Source organism: Callorhinchus milii, unplaced genomic scaffold (assembly GCF_018977255.1).
Source record: "Callorhinchus milii isolate IMCB2004 unplaced genomic scaffold, IMCB_Cmil_1.0 Scaffold1, whole genome shotgun sequence".
Taxonomy (NCBI): Eukaryota; Metazoa; Chordata; class Chondrichthyes; order Chimaeriformes; family Callorhinchidae; genus Callorhinchus; species Callorhinchus milii.
The window spans coordinates 103,000,992-103,009,280 of record NW_024704742.1 but is presented as its reverse complement, the minus strand read 5'-3'; positions in this window follow the sequence as shown (position 1 = coordinate 103,009,280).

Below are 8,289 nucleotides of genomic sequence, written 5' to 3'. Positions count from 1 at the left end.
CCGGTCTCTCTCTCTCCCTCTCTCCGGCTGTCTCTCTCTCTCCCTCTCTCCGGTCTCCCTCTCCCTCTCTCCGGTCTCCCTCTCCCTCTCTCCGGTCTCCGGTCTCTCTCTCCCTCTCTCCGGTCTCTCTCCCCCTCTCTCCGGTCTCTCTCCCCCTCTCTCCGGTCTCTCTCTCCCTCTCTCCGGTCTCTCTCTCCCTCTCTCCGGTCTCCCTCTCCGGTCTCTCCCTCTCTCCGGTCTCTCTCCCCCTCTCTCCGGTCTCTCTCTCCCTCTCTCCGGTCTCTCTCTCCCTCTCTCCGGTCTCCCTCTCCGGTCTCTCCCTCTCTCCGGTCTCTCTTCCTCTTTCTCTCTCTTCCTCCTGACAGTTTCTTTTATATTCTGTCTCTCTTTTTGGGAGGAGGAGGAGGAGGAGGAGGAGGTGAGACCCACCAGCACCACAGCAACGAAACGCCGATGAATTGACCGAAAGCGTCAGGAGCTCTCGCCCTCTTATTGTATATTATTAAATAAATAAAAGGGACACACGATTGTCACGACTCCCGCGCGGCCGCACACGGCCCCCGACACCGGAGAGGATTTCACCGCCATCGCGAGGCGCAGCCGAAGCGGAACTTTACCAACGGAAGTGGAACTTTTTTTCCTCTCTCTCCCCCCGCGTCCCTTCCGCTCCCGCTTGATTGACAGCCGAGCAGCCAATGGCCGGGAGTTACGCAATGACGTTCTTTGTGACGTCGCCCAGGGATCGGGTTTCCATGCGAACCCCCCCCCCCACTCCCGCGGAGCCAATAGGAGGCGGCAAAGGGTTAGGGGGGGCGGGACTAGAGTTCGGGTCTGGTTCTGCTCATTCATCGCCAGCCGTGCGCAAAGCCGCCCCGCAATAGAGCAGCGCCGCCTAGTGTTAACCACTGTTATTATTAAACAGATGTCTGTAATGTCTGTGCAGTGTGTAGTAACAATAGTAATCTTTGCATTGGATATTGCGCCCTATCACGTTGTGGAGACGTCTCAAAGCGCTTCACCGGATTTACTTTCGCCCACAAATATACGGTCAATTCACTTTACAGTCTATTCTGTGAAGCGCTTTGAGACGTCGAGAAGACGTGAAAAGCGCTATATCAAATGCAAGGATTATTATTACTGCAAACCCAATATCTGTTCACTTTTTGTTCAGTTTGTTTTTACTTTGAATTTTAAAATTACAGTAGTTTTTTAGCTACAAGTACAGTCACTACACACAACAGAAATTACATTTGAAGCACCATGAGATATTTTTTGACATACGTTTCAAATACAAAGATTATCATTATACTCGATTGTTTTTTAAATAAACTTTTGCCTTTATATCTTTGGTAACTTTCTGTCACGTTCAAGGGAAGTTAGTAATTCTGATAAGGAAACCTCTGGGGCCCTTCAAAGTATCCTAGGCCAAGTGAAGTAGGTGTTGGTCACCACACTTGAGAGTATGACACCTAAGGCGGTGCCGGGTTATGTACGTCATTTGCAATTAATTTTCCCAGTACATGGTGACGCAAGAAAACTTACACCCAATGTCCCAACAATGTAGCAAAATGCATTCAAGGCATACAATAACATGTCCAGCCAAGTGTAGGCAGATACTGTAGAGTCCTGTAGCTTAGTAGTTAGAGCACTTGCCTCACAAGCGAGAGGACTTGGGTTCAATTCCAGGGCAGGGCGAAGCATTGGACACGTTTCCTTATACCTGAGGCCTCTGTTTACCTAGCAGTAAGTAGGGACCCGGTTGTTAGTCAATCGGTGAATCGGTTTCCGGGGTTAATAATCCCTTCAAAAAAATGTTTAATAATAAAATATTAATAATTTGGTCACAAACATGACTGTTTGTGGGACACTGCTGCGCTCAATTGGCTGCTGCGTTTCACCCACAAAATAAACAGTCAATTCACTTTATAGTATATTCTGTGAAGCCTTTGAGACATCTCAAAGATGTGATATACCCTGTATCAAATGCAAGGATTATTATTATTATATTATTATTATTATTACCTTCATTTCCTTGAGTGTATTGGGAAGTTGCAGAGTGAAGGTTTGGTGTTGCAGGATTGATTTGAAAGTCACGATCAGAGGCTGTAGAATTGGGTTAGGATTGTGTGGGTGGATATACTGTAGTTTCAAATCTCTCTGCATGTAAACTTGAACAGCCTATTTTAATGGAAAACTCAAGAATCTTCATACTAAATGTTGTATAACAAGTTGGCATCATGAGTGTAGCTGTTCATAGAAGTATAGGAATGTACAAGACCGGAAAGAATTGTTGCAGTTCATCTGACTGATTCCAAAGTTAATCAAAATCAATAATCCATCTCTCATACCCCTCAATTGATTCATTTGTCAACACACAACTTTGCTTCCATTGCGTCCTTGAGTAACTGTCCGCTCAACTGATTTTGAGCAGACCTTGTTCGAGATGTTACATGAGCAGAAACAGAAAAATCTCCTAAAGTAACTGTGTCCATCAAGATCGAGATTAGGTTCTAAATTGTGGAAGAAACATATGAGGTGCTGGAGAAGTGTGGAAATGGAGGAGACAAATTCAACCATCTTATTTCTGTAAATATTCCTCAAACTATTGCTCTCCTAAGTATTAGAAAACAGAAGCAGGTCATTCATTCCATTGAACTTCTTCGACCAGTTTATTAGATATTAAACCCAGTGCCCGTTCTCTTTCTCCATACACTTTTTGCCTCTATTATCCAAATATCTGCCTATCATCCTTTTAAACATCCCTATTGAGTCCACCAGTACAGGTTATTGGGTCATAGCATTCTACACATTTACAGTTCTTTGTGAAGAAATGCTTCCTCACCTCCCCTATAGCGCTTTTAAAGCAAGAAAATCAGATGGGGTGGACTGTTTGTCGGAATAAAATTATTTTTATTTATCCGGACTGTGATACGGGAATAATTCCAGTTTTATTGTATATTTGTTATAAAAACTTCATGAATTTAAGTCAGTAATGATAATCCTTGGATTTGATCAGCACCCTATCACATCATCAAGACATCTCAAAGCACTTCACAAGATTTTACTGTGAAGTGAAACGTGAAGTGTATATACACATTTGTCACCTCCCACCTCAATTTTTTCCAATGCTCTCCTCGCTAGTTTCTCCAGCTCCACCATTCATAAAACCCAAATAATTCAAAACTCCTTACCTATACTGAACTCCATATTCTCATTGCCCCAGTCCTTGCTAAGCTCCATCGGCTCCCTATTGCAGAATATATTGATTTCAAGATTCTCAGCTAGCTGTGACCTTCTGCATATCCCTTGTCCCCTCCACTCAACCATTGGCGACTATGCTTTCAGGCATTGCTCTGAGACTATGAATGCCTCAATGTCTCAGTTTTTCCCTGTCCTTGACCATCTTCGGATCACATCTGACGACCTTCCTATTTAACCATAGCTGCCATCTCGTAAACCTAAAAGATCTGAGAATTCAGATCCATAAAACTCTAAAACTAGCAACACAGGTAGATAATAATAACATTAATTCTTACATTTGATGTAGTGCGTTATCACATCTTCGTGACGTCCCAAAGTGCTTCACAGAATATACTGTAAAGTGAATTGACTGCACATTTTGTGGGCGAAACGTGGCAGCCAATTGTGCACAGCAATGTTCCACACACATTCGTGGGTTGAGTGACCAATTTATTATTTTTTTTTGAAGAAATTATTGTTCTCCCACACTAAACCGTGAGCTGATCACCACCATTGTCATCCGGCTTCACTGGCTCCCTATCCTCCAGAGGATCAAGTTCAAGATCCTCATCCACTCAGTGGGCACTGGCCTGCTCCATGTGCCTCACCCTGTCCACTCCACCATCGGCGGTTGGGCATACAGATTTTCTGCCCCACCCTCTGAAACTCCATCCCAGAGCCATTCACTGCCTGAAGTGGTGGTTGAATCAGTAGTGTACTGTAAATGCATTTAAGACAAAGGTATATTTACACATGAGGGAGAAGGCAACAGAAGGGTGTGGGAGGGAGTAAGCAGTGGATGGAAACTCATGTGGAGTATAAACATCTATAGGGAATAGTTCAGTCAAATTGCTGTGCATTCTATACAAGAACATTGTAAACCCAGCGTTAGTACTCCCTTCTCCAACTTTGATCCTCTGCAACCCAAATTTAGCAGTACTGTTTGTTTTGCCTATTCCCATGTCAATTATCTTTGTAGTCTCTAGAATTTTTTTTTTTACAGCTATTTAATGATAAAGTATGGCTAGTTTTATGTTGCATACTTCCACAAATCAATGACTAGGTTGAGGCTGGCTAAACTTATTTTGATAGGATTCTAACAAAGAGAGGCAGCTGAACCTGAAGCCAAGTACTATTGCTTAAAGTGTTATAACCTGGGCCATTAGAAAATTGTGAAAATATTTGCCAAAAGTTGCAGGGCATTTGACAAATTTTGCGGAAGATTGAGGAAGGTTGATTGGTGATATGCATTTTGTGAAACAACCCAGATTAAAACTATAGGCATATATTTCCTGAAAATGTAGTTATGTTTAAAATACTAAAAATGTTAATTTGAATAGTACAGGACTTACCAAGAATTCATTGTAGGAGCTCAGTTTAGGCTGGGTGCTGGGCAAATAGATGGCAGTAGTGTGACACAGCTGGTATTTCTGTAGTGGTTCACTCACTAGCAGGCGAAGCCAATTACCGCAATCCCCACACTCCCCGCTCCACGTGTGTGACAGGAGCTGCTCCCCTCATAGTAGCAGGATCGACAAACAGCGCGCACAAGTCCAGGGCCTAGCAAACTGTGTGTACAGGTTTGTAGCGGAGGGTTCGTTTGTAGTGGATTCCGTGGGAAAAGTGCAGCCACACTTTTTTATTGGCCCAAGTCATAACCTATTGTACAACCAGGATCACTTTTCCTATATCCATTATCCCTAATACAGTGAGAGTGTCTCAGAGTTCAGAGAAAAGCACAACCAAATGCTAAGCCATCATCTGAATTCTTGATTTGATCAATAACAAAAGAAAAGAGGGGACAGAAGATTATAGTAGTTCAACATCCAAGCAATAATAATCCCTCCAAAAAAAACAAAAACAATAATTAAATTGGTCATTTTCAATCTACGACTGTTTGTGGGACATTGCTGTGCGCAATTGGCTGCCGCGTTCGCCCACAAATATACAGTCAATTCACTTTACAGTCTATTCTGTGAAGCGCTTTGGGACGTCCTCCCGACGTGAAAAGCGCTATATCAAATGCAAGGATTATTATTATTATTATATGCTAAAAGAAAACACTTTCTGTGAAGTGCGAGACTATTTATTTGGTGTATTTGCTTGTTATGTGATTGGAACAAAATGATGTGCAGCTCTTATGTTTCTTCTTTCTCCTTCTCAAAGGAGCCTCTCTTTCAAAGTGCTAGCACCCTGTAATTTACCATTACATCGTGGAGTCCTGTAGTTCAGTGGTTAGAGCACTCGCTTTGCAAGCGAGAGACCTGAGTTCAATTCCAGGCAGGACGAAACCTTGGGTAAGTTTCCTTACTCCACACGCCTAATAATAATACCTCCAAAAACAAAAACAATAATAAATTGGTCATTTTCAATCTACGACTGTTTGTGGGACATTGCTGTGCGCAATTGGCTGCCGCGTTCGCCCACAAATATACAGTCAATTCATTTTACAGTGTGTTCTGTGAAGCGCTTTGGGACGTCCTCCCGACATGAAAAACGCTATATCAAATGCAAGGATTATTATTATTATTCATTTCCTCTCAGTAGATTTAAGATAGAAGCAGGTTTCTTGATGGAGACTGGTGCTCTACGAACAAAAAAGTTAATGCTTCCTCGCTGTTTGTCATTGTTTGTTACAACAACAACAACAACAACAAGATTCCATTTATAGAGCGCCTTTCACGTCAGGAGGACGTCCCAAGGCGCTGCACAGTTGGGTCATGACCCGAGCAGGGGGAAATGGTCAGGGTGAGGGGAGGGAAGGGAGGGAGAGAGGAGGGGGGAAATGGTCAGGGTGAGGGGAGGGAAGGGAGGGAGAGAGGAGGGGGGAAATGGTCAGGGTGAGGGAGGGAAGGGAGGGAGCGAGGAGGAGGAAGAGAGTCGAGAGGGGAGCTGAAGGCACGGTCAAAGAGAAAGGTTTTGAGACCGGCCTTGAAGGAGGAAAGGGAGGAAGCAAGGCGAAGGCACTGGGGGATGGAGTTCCAGAGCCTGGGGCTGAGAGGCTGAAGGCCCGACCACCGATAGTAGGGCGGTTGGGGCGGGGGACGTGGAGCAGACCGGAGCCAGAGGAACGGAGGGTACGGGCAGGTAGGTAGGGGGATAGTAGGTTGGAGAGGTAGGAGGGAGCAAGGCCATGAATGGCCTTATAGGTGAGGATGAGGATCTTGAAATCAATCCTCTGGGGAATGGGGAGCCAGTGGAGGCGAGCGAGGGTGGGAGTGATGTGGTCCCGAAGCCTGGTGCGGGACAGTACACGAGCTGCAGAGTTCTGAATGACCTGCAGCTTGTGGAGGGAGGTGGTGGGAAGGCCGGCAAGGAGAGAGTTCCCATAGTCCAGCCTTGAGGTGACAAAGGCGTGAACCAGGGTTTCAGCAGCGTGAGGGGTGAGGTAGTGCCGTAATCTGGCGATATTCCGGAGGTGAAGATTATTAGCATTTGCATTTGCATTTGCATTTGCAGCCTTTCCAGGTGAAACATTAAAGGTGAGTTGTTCTTGACATAAGAATGATTCATTATGGGAATATATACTATTGCTAAGCTTTGCCAGCATGAAGCATATACAGTAAAACTAACATAAATCAAACCAGTCAGGACTGTAACATTTACACGGGTTGCAGACAAATTTGTATAAGTCGTATAAAATCGATTTAATCAGTAATCTACACTGTGCATGTGTAATTCAATGCACCTGGTACGTGTGCATGTGGTAGTTAGTCATTGCAGCTGGTAAGTGCACATGAGGTGACTGATCAAGACTACGTTTCATGCAATTAAATGCAGCTGGTAAGTGTGGATAGGGGAGCGGCGTTACGAGTGGTGACAAATACGACTCAGGTGATAAATACGACTAGTGCAAAGAAAAAGTGGTTTTAATAGGAAACTGAATGGGACTTGGGTGAATGTATGACTTAGGTGATTATACAATTTATAAAGATAAAATTTATGTGAGTTCTACTGTATTTGTAATCACTTTCACACTAGATTGAAGCAATCTTTTTGAGTGACTTTTGCTGTGTATTACAGTGAAATTCAGTTAATTGAACCTTAGATAATCGAATAGTTCAGTTTATGGAATAGAATTTTGAAATTCCATATCTAATCTAACATTATAGATTGGTTACCTAAATACCAGATATACAAATAATTCAGTTTATTGAATAATTTTCTCCATGGCCATTCATATAAAAATCAATTAATCTGAGTCCGGATAAACACATAGTCCTAAACAACAACCTTCTAAAGCGCAGTGCGAACATCGCCAGTGTCCTCTCCTCCTCCCCACCCCTCGCTCCACACAGAGGGCGCTGGCGCTTGATTGCTTGACTGTGTTTGAGTGAGGATGGATCTGAATGGTGGAGAAGAGTGTTTCCAGTTCCACTGGAATCTCTAATGTTTAGTCCAGTTACATAAATAGTTCAGTTTACTGAATAATTGTCACTGTCACATTGAGTATTCAATTAACAGAATTTCACCATACTGTGTATTTTGCCTATAAGAGATAATTATTAAACATTTGATTTGTACTGCTGTATCTTTAATTGACTTTTGCTGACGATTGTAATACTTGTGTAACCTGGTTACTTGCTAGAAATGAATAGTGTCTATCCCTCCTTTATCTAATGTCCTTGCTGTATCTGGTAAAGTTACGTGGCAAAAAGGAATGTACAATAGGCAGTCTGTGTTTATTGAGACAAAAGACAAAGAAGTGGTGACTGTGTGTGATAATTAGGTGATCTTGCAGAATATTCAAACTGTTTTGCCTGTCAATATACAGTCAATTCACTTTACAGTATATTTTGTGAAGCGCTTTGAGACGTCTCGAAGACATAAAATCGCTATATGAAATGCAATATTATATTTTATTATAATATTATTATTGTCTTTTGTTAAATGAGGAATAAACACAAGAAAAGGTATCTGTCAGCCCGAACCAGATGGTCTTGAAGGCCACAAAACTTGTTTGTTCCTTGTTTGGGAAGAGGTCCCTGCCTCGGGACCAATTATACTCGGTAACTGGATAAACCACTGAAACCTAAGAACTACATATCT